At 36.9% G+C, this 18495-nt stretch overlaps 1 long non-coding RNA gene across 1 annotated transcript; it reads left to right on the top strand.

Moving 5' to 3' along the window:
• Window positions 1–10305: 10305 nt before the first annotated feature.
• LOC147866892 (uncharacterized) lies at window positions 10306–12250 on the top strand. Its single transcript, XR_015529537.1, has 2 exons — window positions 10306–11318; window positions 11835–12250. It is a non-coding gene; the product is annotated as an uncharacterized LOC147866892 (long non-coding RNA).
• Window positions 12251–18495: the final 6245 nt, after the last annotated feature.

Here is an 18495-nt window from a genome sequence, read left to right as displayed (position 1 = left end):
GGTCCGCTTCTTCCCTAGCACCAACTGGCTACATGCCAAGGCAAAATGCCATACAGAATGCATCTCATACCATTCGGTGCGAGAAACTAGTACTCCTCCTTCCAAAGATTCGGCTCAATAGTCATGTTACGTGTGTCTATCTCTATCCACAATAGCAAAAACGGAGAGTGATCTAGGCATTTCCTTGCCAATGGCAAAGAGACAACACACAAACACAAGAAGAAGTTGCCGTAATTGCGCATTTTCAATGAGAGTTGATGTCTAGAACCCAACAACATTTGCCATGAATCGCACATCACACATGAAGATGTGAAACATGATATTGTTCCACTTATTGTGGGTTGATGGATGATGAAATAACTCCATGCTAGCCACTTTTGGATTATCGTGTTGATTCCACCTAACCATTACATTTTCGACAAAGGCAATTGTCAACATGTACACGTTACAAAATGTATAGGACGACATTAATATTGTGAGGCATACGAATTGTATCCCTTCAAGTCAGGACTTTCATTTTTGGTCTTCGTGCATCCATTGATGAATATTTTCTAGTCTCACTATGACTACTTGTCCAAGCACGCACGATAATAGAGAAGCTTAAGTTACCAAAGTATCCACGTCGGTTGTGCATCTATGGTGAATCATGAACCATAAATATGCATCATTCATTCATAAAAAGAGCTTGACTCTACCAAACACAAAATTAAATTTGTTTTATTAAAGCAAAATGCTAGGCATTTAGGTGAAGATATATGGCCATTCTAAGCTCATATAAAATGGAATCTTTCTTATGCCTTCTTTCTCTTAACTTCCCATAAAATAAGTGTGAGTTATAAATAGGCATGATCTATGTATATATACATTCCCATGTTTTTGGGCTAACAACTTTCTTTTCTTGGTGAGTTGAAAAAAGGAATTCTAACCCTTTTCATCTTATAATCATTGTCTTTTTTCTTGGATTCCAAAGCAATAATTGTATCTTACAAGTTGTTGTTACGTGATAGAAAATGAAGTGAACATTTGTGTGCTAATAATATGCATAGCCAATCAAACCCATTGGCCCAACATAAAAAATGTCATCAAATTCTAAATTCCCACGAAACCTACAAAATCTTGGTTCTCCCAAAAAATGGTTGTCCAATATATCATGATCTTTGGCTTAAAAAAGTATATTCCTAAAACACTCAGTCACTCGAATGCTCACGAGAGAAACATGTGTAATGAAAACTATAATCACCAAAGATAATTCACAACCTACAGAAATTTTAATTTTTGATTGCAATCAAAGCATCCCCCACTCATGACACCATAACATAACACCCCTTAAGAGACAAGATACAACAAATTGGACAAGAGGGGAGCTCAAAACACAATTTAATGCTCGATTGTAACCATCAAATTTTCAACCTGACATTGGCTCATCCAACTTTACTTTCGTGAGTTTTAGTATGACAAATATCTTACAAATAAAGTATTTAAAAAGCCTCAAATGAACATGTTGTGATATAGTTATGAGCCCCCTCCTAGGTCAATGTGCCATCAATATGGAAAATTTCACGTGAGCATTTCCTTGTACCCTTTATCAATTGAGTTGTAAATAAACGTATTCGCACCTATGCGTGTGTCCAATGACCCTTCACTAGGCCATGAAGTCAAAGGACACTCATAGAAGTTCCATATTATGCAGTGGTTTTATATGTTAAATTACACACCTTGATCTCATATTTAAGTCTTTACTCTTTGTATAGATTCAACAATTACCAAGTTACAAATAGCTAAATTCTCAACCTATGAATAATCACAACTTCTATTGATATCTTGCTTTTCTTAGTTGTCATCCCCCCCCCCCCCCCCCCCCAAGTTTTGGGTACAACAACCTTGTTATTATTAGTGAGTGATTTGTCATAATGGAACAAATAGGAAAATAGAACTTTGACTAATCCATTCCACGCATTACAAAGATTTTTCTTTCCAATTTGGGAATTTAGACATACCAAGCTCATTAGTAGTTTTACCACATTGCATTACAATGGCTAAAGTCGAGAAATTAGTGATGTTGAGGAATTTGCCAAGGTAGACATGCATACCTAATTCATTTATCAATTTTTTTGTAACACTTAGAGGGCTACAACAATTTAATTGTCGACGTTAATGATTTTTGCCAAAAAAATGCCTATGTTTGGTTTCGAAACCAAAATACAAAGTGCATTGCATGAGAGGATATCTTTTAAGAGGCTAGGAGATACTACATATCTAAATGTTGTCTCATATATTTATTTATTTATTCCAAAAAAACTCTACTTCCATTAGTTAAGAAAAAGTACATGGAATAATATACAACTCATATGTTACAAGCCACTTTGCAATGGCTACAACAAAACATCATGTATAAATGAAGCAACTAAGCCTCATCACATAATTACTCGACAGACGCCCATCAACATGAGCCTCACACACCCACATTCAGCAAAGACACCCGCCAATCACTTCACAATTCAGCACCTACCTCTATGTTTGGTACCCTAGGAGGGAACAACCATCGGGGAGGCTGATATATCCACTTTGCATTGCCATCCACCATCTGTAACATCGGGGAACCTCTCCATTTTAGAAGGAAGCGGTACATAGCTTCTTCACTCGCATCAGAGGGCCCTTGAAGGCTATCAAACTTACCTCGTAGCGTAGAAATCAAATTAAACCAAATCATCATTAAACTCTCAATCGATGGGGTTCGCTTCCCGGTAAAAGACTCCTTACACCTTGATACCCATACTTGCCAAACAATAAGGCCAACCACTAAAATCCAAACATCTACGTATCGGTCCTGTATGAAGAATGAATCTCCTTGAGTTGCAAGCTGAACTGTACCATTTGCCACCTTTAAAGAAGGGCTATTTCCATTCCACCCATGAAACCATGCATCCGAGTCAGTAACTAACCAAACAACGACTGCACTTGATACTTGAATTTCAACCCCGCATCGAGCTAGAATTCTTAAGCTCCTCTTCCAAACTTCTTGGGCTCGCGGGCAGCTCCATAAACAATGTGTGATGTCCTCCAAACTCGCTCCACAGGCCTTGCAATTACTCATGCCACCCCTTTTCCCCAGCCACTCTCCGGTTGGAACAGCCCGATGGGTGATTAGCCAAAAAAACACCTTGACCCTCTCGGGGAGGGAAGAGTTCCATATCATGCTCTTAATTTTATCGAATCAACAGCTACATGGGTCCATTTGTTGGCACACTTCTCACGATGCAAGCATAAATGCCTACCCAAGCGAGTTGAGAAGTCAAAGAAACCATGTTATTTACCTTGTTCGTCCCTCCACACATATTCTGCAGGATCCCATTCTAAACACTCAAGTGGCTTGCCTTCAACTACATACCAGATACAATCCTCCTCAACCTCAGCGACTGATGGATTCACCTTCCATTTCTTACCGTCTCGTGCCACAATTTTAATCGGGGACCAACGAGCACTTGCAACTACAGATCCCAACTGGATGATCTTCCCATTCTTTCCTATACCCTTGGCATTGATAACTTTTCCGGCATCATCACATTGTCCAAACCATTCACCCTCGTCCCCATTACTAATAGGAATAGAGTAAACAACTGTATCGACTAGATCAAGCATCTTCCTACCATTTCTGAACTTTCTCGCATCTTCATATAATTTATCCCGATTACTAGGGGACAACTGCATCCAATTTGCCATTGACTGAATGCCAATACCATGCAATATAGCCCATGGCATACCCTTGTGCTGGCCAAGCATCTTCCCCTCGGTCGACTTTAAGGTCTCGTTCCACAATAGGGGTTGGTGCATCCATTTAGCATTAGTACTTGGACCTATACGCCTAAGATGCCCACGGAGCATATCCCACGCCGTCATCACTAACATACGTGTGCGATCAGCCAATCGATTAGATTTCCTAAGCTTTAAGTCCATACAAAATAGCCATGATTTATGTGGCTTCCACTGTTCACCAAGTCGTGGACTCCAAAGGATGCTCCTATTAAAAATCAATGTTTTCCATAACTCATTTCCGAACAACAAGCTCCTTACCAATACCTTACATAGCAATGATTGACTTTGTACTCCAGGGTCTAGACCCCCCTTACTTTTGGGAAGAATCAACGTAGACCATGATACTTTAGCTGTCGCGTTGTCTTTCCTATTCCCAGCCCATAGAAAGCCCCTAATACACGCTTTAACAATACGAATAACATGCTTGTCAAACATCCACACTGAGACCGCGTGCCACATAATAGACAAGAGCACATGGTTAACTACTATGATCCTGCCAACTAATGATAAATTCATCCCTGATCAGATACGGATTTTGTTGCAAATTTTACTTTGAGTTTGTTGCAACTGAATTCTTTTGTCAATATCTACACCAATCCACATTCCCAGATATCTAATGCCTTCCCCTTTTGCAATCCATCTGAAATCAGCATTTGGTTTCCATATCGGCTCGGCCTCCGAGCTAATCCAAAAACCCTTGGACTTATTCCAATTGATGGCGGCTCCCAATGCTTTGCAAAAAAGATCAATAGCAATTTGTGCCCTCCCCAGATTCGCATCATTACCTTGGAGGTATAACATCGTATCATCTGCGAACTCCGAGTCGAGCAAGGACTTCCTTGTGTTAGGGATTGAAAGACCATGTAAATTTGCGGTTTGGCTATTCAAAAAGGCAGACATTGCTTCAGTAATAAAGAGAAATAGAAAGGGGGCGAGAGGAAAACCTTGCCTAATGGATCTAGTTAGAGAGATTGTAGCTCCTTTCCTCCTTGCAATCAACACCTTACTTGAGCCATTCTTATATAGGGCTTCAGCAGCACGCCTCCATTCCCATGGTAGCTCAATCACCTTCATTACTTCTTCAAGGAAATACCATTGCACTCAATCATAGGATTTCTCCAAGTCAAGCATCAGACAAGCTAAGTTTTGCTTGGTCTCCTTTTTGTCGCAACAACCTCCCAAAACAATATCACATTGTCCATAATAGATTGATGCTCCATGAAACCAGTTTGATTGGTCTGGATGATATCTCCTAGAAAGCGCTTGACTCACTGCACTAATATGTTAGCAATTGTTTTATAAATGAGGTTAAAAATGGTGATGGGCCTCCATTGTCTAATCTTGTGCGACACCTTCTCTGGCATGGGTGTGAGTAGCCAGTAGTGGTTTGGTTTGGATCTAACGTTTGGTGGTCAAGGCCATGATCCATCTCCAATATCTCAATTTATTCACACCATTATTTGTAACCCATATACAATCTCATTTTCAACCATACTCTAAACAATGTTGCTTGTCATGAGTCAATGATTGTTGCCATATCTAAATCCATCTTTTTTTTTAAAAGTTTTGTATCACTTTATGCCATTTCCCCAACCTTGGGTAAACTAATGTAAATATTATAGGTAGATGACTTCGTCTAAGATTGGATTTTAACAAAGAAGTAAGTTTAGAAATACACGTTTATAGGCCCCCGTGAATGCAAGTTTTAAGTATTTTTAACCTCTTATGACGATAATAAAATCTATCTACATATGTATACATGGGTATTATCACACACACATTTTTTTCTTTTTCTTTTTTATCTGTGTACATCAATAATCACACACATATTTTGACCTGTAGTGAGTGTAACTTGCAGGCCATTATGATATCTTTATTAGCTCAAGATGCATAAATCATTATTGTCATCGTATGAGCATCTTTTTCCCATCCTATATGGTTCCTCTTCAACCAAAGGTCACAAATTATTTTTGTATGTGCTTACACTAGCTTTTGATTTACAAATGTCTTAACATCATGTCTAGAACCTGTGCCACAAGATCAAATTATGAACAAGTGTATTTATATTCTCTAAAGGAAATCATACAATTCTTAGCTTGAGTTGGGCCTTACCATACCTTTTGTTGCCTTGTAATTTTGTAAAGAAGACCCAATTACACAAAATAATGGTGTAGGTTTGAGCAAAATACGTTGTTTTTTATAGTTAACATGGTTCATATTGAATGATGGTATAAATTAATCACCTTTTAATTGTTTATCGAAAGGAATGTTTAAACTTGCAATCATGCTAGCTAACTTGTTGATATGAATCCATTATTGGGCAGGAGATGTAAATATGTATAGTTGCAGTACAAGTAAGTTAACATGTAAAAAGAGTCGGTGAGATGCTTTTGTTGTGAATGAGGGGGTGGGGATTATGATTAGTTTTGTGGGGAGAAGCGTGAGTTTTGGTGAATATGGTTGAACTTTAATGTACATTGTTTGCTAACTAATGTGAAGTAGTGTTTTTTTGGTTTTAAAAAAAAACTTGTTGATATGAAAATCACATATCAATGCCTATTTGTCAAGGTTGGAAACACCATTCTCGTGAAGGTAAGTTCTTTTTAAGAACCATATGCATGAAAACTTATCGATATATTAATAATTTAATACATTCTATAGACAACAAGGAATGTCATATGTGTCTTACTGATACATTCTATCGACAACGGTAAGCATGAATATAATTAAACAATTATGATAATTATATATTGACAATAAAACATATTGCGTGACACACTAATTGGTCATATTTGGCATGCCTATTGTTTAAGAATTGATGTTTTCAAATTATGTGTATGTTTTGAGGTATGTCATAAAATATAATACTTTTGGGAATATGTAAAGACACTACAATTCTCATTCGTTCACATGTAACATGGGTTCCAACATAATATTTGTAGTTGTACAGTGGGGTTTAAATTTGTGACCACCTTCTCATAAGGAAGAGCTAAATGAATGAACCTACATTTTGAAAATGGATACTTGGTCCATATACCAAGTATATTCCATCATCGCCCCTTAACTTTTTACGCGTTCAGCTAAAAGGTGTATATCCAGGACTAGTCCATCATCATCACCCTTTATTTATGTACACATTCTTCTTATTAGTTCAATGGCATATACCAAGTATAAACTCTAACACTATTTACCATTTTACATGTTTCATTTTGCTTGCTTAGTTAATTGACATATGCTCAATAATATAGTTTGTCATCCACTACTTATCGATTTTATGTGTTCTACTTTGAGCTCACTTTAACTGAAAGCCATATGCAGAGTGTTCACCATACACTCTTTATTATGTTTACACATTCTATTTTGCAAATCATTCAATTAAATGACACTTACCATGCTTGTGTCCTGGCTCACTCATGATTAGTTTTACTTGTTATTTTTCTGCTCTCTTAGGTCAATGGCATATGCCAAGTATAGTCCATCATCTAACATTTTATCATTTTTGCATTTCCATTGGGTATATATACACCATCACCAATCTTCGCCATCTATAGAGTGATTGTAGCTTGTGCCATCCACGAACCATGTGTCGTCCACGAATAAGTGTTTTCCTTGAGAGGGTACACCCTCACCTTAAACAAAAAGTCGTCGTGTAAGAAAATTATTTAAAATCTTCTTAAACAAAAAAATGAGGTGTTTTTTTGCCTTGAAATTCTTTAGAAGGAGAAAGTATGTGATGCATAGTATTGTAATTCTTGAAATTCCATGAAGAAGTTTTTTCCTTTAGAGGGCATCCTCAACTTAAACAAGAAGTCATCATGTAAGGAAATCATTTAAAATCTTCTTAAACAAAAAAAAGTGAGGTTACTGTAGTTTTTTGCCTTGAAATTCTTTAGAAGGATAAAACTGAAAAGTTGTTCCACATGCGACCAAGGATTTGTTGAACTCTGAGTATGCAGATGACACTATGCTTTACCTGCAAGGCAATGTCGCTAATTTATAGAAGGCGAAAGGACGGATTGAGCTGTTTTGCAAAGCGTTAGGGGGGAAAATTAATTGGAACCAAAAGCAGAGGATTTTGGGTAAGTCCAAACCCACGTTGACCACAAATGGTGTCCTAATGTTGATTTTCAATGGGTTCCCAATGAAATGGCCGTTAAGTATTTGGGCTTTGGTGGGAGTTGAGACACCTAAAAATCAACAGCTCGAGTAAGTGAAAGAAAAAATTAGAAAAAAGCTTTAGCGATGTGCATTAGTAAAGCTTTCTCTTGTAGGTAGGGTGGTCGTGGTGAACCATATTTTGCTAGCTACCATGTGGTACTCAGTGGCATGTTGGATGTTAGACAAAGCTTACATCAAAAATATTAAGCCAATGGTGAGAGGGTTCCTTTGGTCGGATAGAGACAATGGAATAACGATAGCTAAAGTGGCATGTGGTTGTTTAATCAAGGCGAAGAACCAGGGAGGACTTGGGCTAGTGGATCCGGTTCACCAAAGTAACGTTCTACTTGGTAAGCTTCTAGTGTGAAGTCTGCAACCCAAACTAAAACTGTGGAATGTGCTCCTTAGGAACATAGTTAACCTTTGGTGCCGAAGGAATGGTGGTCCTTGGTAGTCAAATACACGGTGGTTGTTCAGTCTAGGTCTAAAGTTGAAATAACCGGCTAGCATGAAGGATAGGATGGTTTGCACCATAATGAAGGCATGGTCAAGTTTAAGAGAAGGATGCAACCGGAAACGTTGGATGAATGGTTACAAGAAGCATTGTTTTGGAACCCTCGGATCAAAAGCGAAGACGGTATGATGCTTGGACAGAAAAAATACTTGCTTGGGGAAGGATGATAGGGTACAAGATTAGGTTGGTAGGAGATTGGGAGGTTGTCAACATGAATAGGGGGAGGGTCATGTTGTTAGTAGTGGGTTTACTGGAAGACTAGCGAAGGTGACTCAGTTGATAGATAAGGTTGTTGATGGATTAGGTAAGTTGAACGCAGAAGAGGCTATTGGGTCAGGTTGGTTTGTAGGTGAGGGTGATGCAAAACTTATCCGTGGGAGGTGCCCAACTAACGAGGAGCGTTTGTGGGGTAATCTAAGTGCATTGACGGATGATGGCAGGTGGTTGGCTATGTGGGTGGCAATGTTGGAGGGTAAGAGGTTGCAATTGAACTTGAACCCTAGGACACTTGATCATGACTGTAAAATATGGCTTTTCAACAAGAAGCCATTATATGATTTGGAGTGGGAACCATTGGAGGTATGGTGGTAGACATTGGGAACAAACAATTTGAAAAAGTCTTTTGAGTATAATACTAAGCTAGGCAAATGAATCATTGGCTCCAACTCGGTGGGTCTTGTAAAGATTCACAATGGTTGGAAGGATAAAGGTATATCAGATGACAACTTGAAGATGTTTTGGATGAGATTATGGGCATTGGATACGTTAGAAAAAATAAAGGCTTCGTTGTGGCTTCTTAGTCATAAGGCAATACCTGTAAGGGAGTGATTGAGTTCTCGTGGTGGTGAGGCTAGTTGTAAGTTATGTGGACATGCTTTGGAATCAATCTCTCATTGTTTCTAGAATTTTATAGAGGCAATTAACATCTGGAGTAGAAGCCTCAGAATTGTAGCAGCTTGTGTTGTGAATGGGAGCGTCATGTGGGGTTCTATATAGGGATTGGCCCTAAAAGGGGGCGGAACCGTTAAAAACCTATAGGGACATGGATTTATAGTGTAGGATGGTAGTGTGTTCCAATGTGATGGGGCCTTACACAAATTTTGAATTTTTTGAGGAGATTTGGCTTATGGTGGCGTGTTTATCGGTCTAGCACATTTGGACCAAGCATTGTAAGTTTGTTTTTCAGCGGCAAAACCTCTCATGTGGTGAGGTGATGTTAAATATATGGTTTAAGCTAGTGGCATGGCTGCATGCACGAGCGGTATGACTCGATTCAAGGGGAATCAGATGAAGCAGAAAGGGCAAGATCAAAGTTCTCGTTGAAATGGGGTGGTTCTCTCATGATGGTCAAATCTTTGATGAGGCCTAAGTGGAACTACCAGGCGCCTAGGTGGTTGTTTCCGCCAACGACTCCCAATATTGTACATGGGATTTAAATATGTATGTAGGATTAACATAGTCGTGTTACCCAGATATATTTGTTATAAAAGAGTTCGTTGGGATAAGTAGAGACGGGGTAAAATGGGGCTTATTTCAGTTTTGTTGGAGATTAGAGGCCGCATGAGTTTTTTGCTGTTTTTTTTTTTACTAGTTCTAGAGTTGTTCCTCCAGGTTGTATATTTTGATCCCAATGTGGCTTTGGGTTGAACTCGATTGTATTCTATTTGCTAACTAATGCGAAGTAGTGTATTATTTTTTTGGAAAAAGAAAAGAAAAGTATGGGAAGGCTACTATTGTAATTCTTGTAAAGTAGCAACACATAAACAAAATTCATGTCAAAATCCCCTGCTTGTTTTGACTCCCTTCTTGCTTCGCGACAAACTTAAGTGGTCTTCCTCCTCCTTCAGGCACAGAAACAGAAATAGGGTTTCTGCGTCTCATCGAACAAGCAGAAAATTCCTTTGAGTTGTCTATGCCACTGGCTAGGGTGTAGTGTGGGAAAGAGACAAAGAGAGGTACAGACAGAGATATGGAGATCGACGGCGGAGGAATAGAAAACAACAGTTGGGTTCTTCCGTGGAGCATCATTCTCTTCATAGCCATCTACATACTGACCCTAAACACCATCTTCAAGTCCAAGAAACATCAGACTAAGATAGAAAGACACGAAGCAGCAAGCTGTTGTATGTCTATAATACATGGAACAACCTCAACAATCCTCACTATATACAATGTAATGCATGTCAAAGACCCTTTGAACAATCTAGACTCACAGAACACTTCATTCCAAAATGCTTTAATGGAGTTTAGTAGTGCTTACTTCATAGTCGATCTTCTTCACTATGCAATCTATGTCCCAGATCAGGTCCTATTCATCCTTCATCACATTGCGACCACCACGTATATGCTCTCATGTAGGTTTTACACACATCACGGGGCCATTTCGGTTATGCTTTTACTGGGTCTTGCTGAATCGACCAGCTTAATACAAAATATATGGGCGATTTCTTTGATATATCGTTATCTCAATTTTCATCGATTCTTGGACATTTTGTTCATACCTGTGTATACTGTTGCGAGAGGGGTGTTAGGTCCTTTGCTTACATGGAAGCTATGTGCATTTTACCTATTTGGCGGTGCTGACCATGTCATCCCGAGATGGCTCGTCTCCTATTGGATGTTTACTGTTGTTTTTGCCATTGCTGGTAGTATATTTTGGGTCTCTACTTTGTGGGCTAAGCTTCTTTCTCGAAGCATTCAACAACGACCTGGTGATAGTGATGCTGATGTCTCTCCTGACCAGAAGAAATCTGGAAAAGCGAATTGAATAATCAAATTGTTTTTATTTATTTAAGGAAGAGCTTTTTGGATTTTTTCTCAATCTGAATTTGTGGTATGTGATTTTTTCTTTTGTAATTCCATCGAATAGATTTACTTGATGCTTCATATGTTTTGGTCTGAAGATTAATTGCACATCTGAATTTAAAAATTTCTCCATGTATTTTTCTTTTCCTTTTTTGTGAATCCATGAAGTCTATTATTGCTAACATCATGTCTTTTATTATAAAACATAATATTTATTTATAGTAGAAATTATGATGTTAATAATGCTTTATATTGATGTGCTCACATCATATTTTCTATTATAAAAAACTTCTTTTTTTCAAATTTTAACTGAATTGACTTATTTTTTTTCTCAGAAGCAGACACCTGAATTCATTTCCACTCCCTTCTATATTTATATTCGCAAATCAATTTTTGGAAGATTTAGGGCGAATCTATTTGTTTTCATATTTAACATTGTTTCGCTGCTTTATATTATCCCTCTTGAGTCTTAATTATATCGTTTGTTGCTCATCCGAACTTGAGTTTGTGATATATGGTTTCCCATTGATCTTTTCTTTTGCAGACTGTATCCATCGGATTTAGAGCTGCTATATACGTTTTTCCTCTAAAGGATTTGTTGCACATCCCAATTTGAGGTTTGTGATCTGTTAATTGTTTTCTTTTATGTATCGATTCAACAGATTTACCACTGATCTTCGTAGTTTTATATTGTTCCTTGAGAGGATTTATATTTGTTTGCTTGAATTGGATTAAAGAGTTGTATCACTTTTTGCAAAGAACCCATTTTGAAGAGATTATATAGATCTGAGAATCCGAAAGATATGAAAAGGAATTTTAATATTGGTCATGCCAAACTGACCATCATTGTTTCAAAACAAAGTTATATTTCCCAAAATCTGTGCTTATATTTGGTAAGTTGTATGAATTGTTTACAAAGCCACTAACGGTGTTTATGTTTTCATAAGTACCACTTTTGTTTACGCTTTGGTCATCCAAAAGGCTTCATATTGATGTGCTTGAATTGGATGAAAATTTTCATATCATTTATTGAAAATGCCATTTTTGAGTTTATGAAAAAAGTTGGATTGAATCTAACAGAAATGCCCTTAAGATTTAATAGCACCGTGAAAGAAAAAATGCTCGATGCCTGTAAATTCTGGTCTCACATACTCTAGATATAAATTTTAGAGAAGGATTGATTAAAGTAGAAGGATTCCACTTTTTAACCTGAAAAGAGGTGAAATTGATTTGTGTTCACTGATCTTCAAATTCTTGATACCCATGAAAATCCAGATCTTAATGTATTAGAAAGATTTCTTGCTCATAGCTAGAAGTATGAATCCTTAATATCTATTCTAGTGAGAAATACAAAATTAATTTATTAGAATGATGTCTTGCTCATAACTGGAAGTATGAATCCGTAATATCTATTCTAGTTATATTTTGTTAAGAACATTATGAAAAAACATGTCTCTGTATTTCAGATATTGGAAAAACTATGATCACATTGCTCTGAGGTGATACATATGTTTGAGGTCACCAATCCTTCTCTGGGTGATCTGACATATCATTAACAAAAATCAAACTGGAAATTTCCTGAAACAGGATTAGGGTTAGAGCGGTTAGAGCAAGAATTTTTAAAACAACTAAATTCTGTAGAGCGGAAGCTGCTTAGGAACATTCAATTGTTTATATTGCCTGTTCGTGGAATGGTTTTGGTTCTTTGTCAATTTTCAATTGCAGTTGAGTACATATTTTCGTTGTAATTGTGTAAGACAAGAGGTTGCCTTTTCCGCTTATGCTGTTGTTTTCCATCATAGGGTGAATCCTAAACATGTTCTCTTTCTCGTGTCTGTGAAGGATTGGTTAAAGAGTTTTCCACAACTACATTGGACTGTTGATCAATTGAAAATCCTGATTTTTGTGGACGGAACTTGGGTGCCAAAACGTTCCTCTTATCATTGGGTTATCAAAATCTAAATGTTTTGTTTGAAACTTTTTTCATTGCTATTACTCTTGCATTATTATCTCTATACACTATTTTCTGCACATTGGAATTTCCTTCATAAGGATTTTGCATTAATATATTGATACAACATTTTTCACTTCAATAATTGTGATGGAGAAGAAAAATGGAATTAAACATAGGAGTGAGGACCTTAACCCATGAAGACTGTAATAGATCTATCTTGGTAGTAATGTTTTTTGCTTCAGTAGATTGATCAAGCGAAACTTTTGAAATCCATATCTTATAAAACATTTTCAAACTTTTTGTTGGTTATATTTTTTTGCTAACTTATCGACCCAACTACCATAAATTCTATAAAGTAGAAAGCTTCTTGTAATTTTTGTGAGGTTTAAGAATGAGAATCTATATCTTTACAACTCAAGAGGTTTACCTTGCCACATAAATCCTCACAATTCTATTATAAGGCTTTGGCGGATTGGTCATATTATTGGCAAATTCATGATAATGTTAAGCAATCATTGACCGCACAATCATAACAAGGAGTGCCTAAGCATATTGATCACTCTTATATACAAGCTTGCTAGAGACAATTTCACACTTTTTGTGCTGTAAAATTTGTGCCAATTTCAATGTCATAAAGCCACTTTTCAAGGATAAAGTTTTTTGTCTTGGATAGAAATTAGAATGGGAAAGAGAAAGAGTTTCCACTGTCCTTGATATTACAAATAATGAGCTTTACTACTACAATTTCTTATTATAAAGGAATTTTAGAAATTTATATAATGTAGCCAATGAAGGAAGAATGTGATGAATTAAGATGTAATCCTATCGAGGATCAAGATATACATGCTGGAGATAGGTTAGATTATATGTATATGTGTGCTTAGTAATTTAGAGTTTTCGATCAAACGTACTTGGACAAGTAGTTGTAGCAAACATTTCCTATTGATTTGTCTAGTCTCCAAATTTCATATACATAAGTGTTTTCCAACCCACAAATTTGTGACAAGTTCTATGGAGGATCAAGTACGTACAAAACAAAGAAAATCTAATTATATATATGTGTGAGAGATGAGAGAAGAAAATGTATTAACAAAATGAGATGATTATACATTGATAAACAACTAGTCAATTGTATCGCTAGACTTATAATCAAGTGTATACCAAGTATAAATCAACACTAGATAGAAGCCAATGAGCTTGCTTTTTATAGAGCATTCTATGTGTAAATACCTAATCGCATTTTATATTGATGGATCATGGCAAAGTTAGTGGCATATGTATATAAAAAGCATCCATTTCATTCAATATAAGGTATCCCCTATCCGGTTATTGTGAGGGTAGAAATTCTCCCAAGAAGTGCATTCATGTGAAAGTGTGGTTGAGCTTGACATCTCATCATAAAAAGGAGTGTAAGGAAAAGTAATGCTATGGGACAGTGAATCACTTGGACAACAAGGTTAAAGTTCAATACTCACGAAAGGCAATGAATGTGAATCCCCTCCCGTAATCACACCTTGATAATAAATTGACCCTAACTATGGTTGATTTATGCCATTGTTAAAGTGGGAGTTCCTTAGAATTGATTAGGGACGACAATGAAGAGGAACGAAGGGAACACCGATTGTTGCTTGGAGTCGTCGCCCAATCCATGATAGTGAGCCTTACACCCCCATCTAGCCTAGGCTTCACACTAATTTATTCTTATATCCCCTGCCTCTTTCACCCCCCCGCCCCCATCAAAGGACTTCCACAACTGAAGAAGGAACGTTAATTTGGCAACGCCCATGGAAAGGATTGAACGTGGGTTCTCTCAAAATTCCAAAGCCTCCTAATGGAGAGAGGGAGTGGGGGTGAAGCATGTATGATCTCGAAGAGGGTAAAAGATCACAAGGGTAGTTGTTTTATCTTCACTATAATATATTACATAACATATTTGAAAAGGGGTTGGATTGATAATTTTCGAGAGTAATAAGGCTCTTTGTGATAATAAACTTACACCAGGGCTGCATCCCAATAGTTTCTCGTACGTGTAATATTTTTCCCATCTCTTGTATTTATAACGTGCCGAATTGGGCCGCATGCACGTGCCCGGAGAGGCAAGTTTCTCTTTTGCTATAATATTTTCGACTTGGGGTAGAAGCTGACCTGTTTTTCGGGTAGAAAGGATGCGGGTAGGGCTCCTCAAGCCTCCCTGTTTCTATCATGTGTTTTTGACTTGGTGCTATTAGGGTTAGGGTTTTGGATCCTTTTTTTTTTGTTTGGGGTGGGGGGGGGGGGGGATTAAATCAAATGGATAATTTGCAAAACAGAAGAAGGGTACCCTTTATTAATTATGCGAGGGGTATTTTTGATATTTTCCTGTAATTTGTGTGTGGAGGTCAGTCAGTCTCTCTCTCTCTCTCTCTGCTAATTTACAGCCCTTTCTCCTGTCCTTCTTCAACTGCAGGTTCCATCGACATCGCCACTTTTCTGCTTCTTCTCCTTCGTCTTCTTTCAACCCTTTATATCTCAGGTATTTATGTTTCTTAAACTTCCCTCTCGCTTATTCTGGAATTCAACCAGAGAAAATAGCGACTTTATGCCGTGGAAACAGTTTAACTTAAGCAAACAAAATGGATACTTTGTTGGGGATCTTTGGAGGAACACATCCTATATCTCCTTTTCTTCGATCTTCAACTCAATTATTTGTTTGTGAGACCCGTTGATTCTTTTCATCCTTATCTTTGCTTTCTTCCTGTGCGTGATTTCTGATGAAATCTCTTAAGATTCCTTTTATAAAATTTTGAACGGAAATTTTTTCTCCGTAACTTTTCTACATGCAGGTAGGCAAAGAATAAATGGAAAATATACGAGAATGATTACTATAGAAAGTAAACCATTTAGAACTTTTTTATGACATTGTTCATCTTCATATAGCTAAGTGGAAACCACACAACAATGGATGCTATTGAAAGGAAACCAGTTATAAATTTTTTATAATATTGTCATCTTCTTACAAGAGCAGTAGTGGTGATTTCAGTTTATAGTGATCATGAGGAGTTTAAAATTTTGTTATTGTTCTGTCTTCATATCAATAGCGTTAGTGGTATTTCACCTTATAGAGGTCACGAGGAGCTTAACATATTTATCTAATTCTCGTTTAGAAGCTTTTCTCTCTACATAGTTGACATATATATTATGTATTTATTGATGGAATAAAAACCAACCGTGTATCTGGTTTTCATTCAGAATTTCCTCTCTCTACATGGCAAGACAAATTAAGTCTGTGAATGGATTAAAAACAAAATTTTATGTGATTTCCATTTAGAAGGTGTTCTGTCCATAGAGCGAAGACATATTATGTTTATTGATGGAGTAGGTATAAAATGTTTTAACTGATTCTCATTCAGAAGCTGTTTGGTCTACATAGTGACGATATGTTATGTTGATTGATCTATGTAATACTTTCACTAGAAATTTATGATTGCATTTCGGTAATCGCTATATCTAAGGTATAATAGGGCCTAGCTAATGTGATTGACATGAAGGGTAGATCTCCTAAAAAATTCCTAAAAGATTTATTTATTCAAAAAAAAATGTTTTCTGATTCTTATACAGATGCTGTTATATATCTGTGTGTGTATGTGTATATGTTGTGTGTTTACACATATATGCTGTATATGTGTATGTATGTATGTAATGCATGATGCTACCGATCTCTGAATTGCACAGTTCCAAGTCATAGACTAGTTAAGGCAAGATTAAATCTATTTTCTTCAAGGTGGTTGTGTGGTAGGGTGAACATTTTGAAAGTATTGGAAATGTATCCTTATTGTAGATTTAGTTTAGATGGTCATGTATATGGAGGTACAACTATCTAATTCTACAATCCCACTTTACTGAACCTTTAGTTTGCTTCATTTGTGCCAGATCTGGAGATAGCCACTAGGAAAGATTTATATAGTTCCCTTAAAACGGTAGATTCATAACAAGGTGAAAATGTTTCAGTGATGAGGCATTATTGCAATCTTAGTTTTGTTGGCAATAATGCAGAGATAGAAGCTAATTAGTACCACTCTTCACTCTTCTTATTGGGCCTTTCATTAACATAGTATCATATTTTAGAACTTTCACCCAAAGTGAATCACTAATCAAGTAGGCAACTACATTGTGAAATATTTGTTACTAGTGAAAGTAAATGACTTAATATGATTCCGAGATCTGTGTACAAAATGTTCCTTACATGCAGTAATATGAGATTCTACATTTACCTTAAACATTTACTGATGGTATGTAAACATTTACAAAAGTATAGCAGCAGGTGATTGAATTTCCAAGATATCATCATCGTATCTGTGAGATTAAAATGATTTCCTTGGTAAATTTCATTTAAGGACAAAATAGAGATGGGTAATTGTCTGAAATTTAAAGTTGCTTTATTTGGGACAATATATTTAATGACTTAAATACATTATCAGCAAGAATTATTATCGTTCTGAAATACTTACAAATAAAATACTCATGAATGCATTCGCATTTGCTCATGAAGATTTACAGTAGAGGAGCTGTGATGGAAGATAGTACTACTCTCTTGAAGGTATGATCCGTTCTCTTTGTTACACAAACAATGACGGCTCTTATGTTGGCTATTCAGTCTGGATCTCACATCCACATTTATCTCAGGCATCACCAACGCATTCTACGAATACGCATCCAGAAAATACTGGCACAAACTCGCCATCGATTATAAATCAACCTGGTGAAGGCTTTCTCCAGGCTAATGAAAACACCACAGGAAATGCTTTGAGCTTTAGTGAGAGTTTACAGGAAATCCATAATCTTGCTTTGAACACTTCACTTTCTTTAGATGCTTGTTGCTATGGTGAAAGAAAACTTACAAGGGGTATGCAAATATCAGGTCATAACTTGGCCACTCTCTCGTCTGTGAGTATTTCTTCCGATAATGGTGTTGTCTCAGGAACAAACATTGCTCAATCATCATTTGTACCAAGACATGAAATCCCATCGTCGAATGGTAAACCTCAGAAGCATAAACAAGTTAGTAAAGTAACTACTTCTGGAATATCTGATCATGTGGTTCCTTGTTGTGATTGCAAAGAAACCACAGTAGGGTTTAGTAGTCCTGGCACAGAGTTATCTCTGGCCATAGCATCAGTTGTAGATAATGGAGCTGAACAAGATGTAGGAGACTCACATTCACTCCTTAGTGTGAATTCACAAACGCTAACAGATTGTAGTGCTGATAAATCCT

Source organism: Azolla caroliniana, unplaced genomic scaffold, assembly GCF_043228905.1.
Source record: "Azolla caroliniana isolate FFs.n. ecotype wild unplaced genomic scaffold, voAzoCaro1.0.p SCAF_3, whole genome shotgun sequence".
NCBI lineage: Eukaryota > Viridiplantae > Streptophyta > Polypodiopsida > Salviniales > Salviniaceae > Azolla > Azolla caroliniana.
The sequence above is the reverse complement of the archived record's forward strand: the minus strand, read 5'-3'. Positions and strand labels throughout refer to the sequence as shown.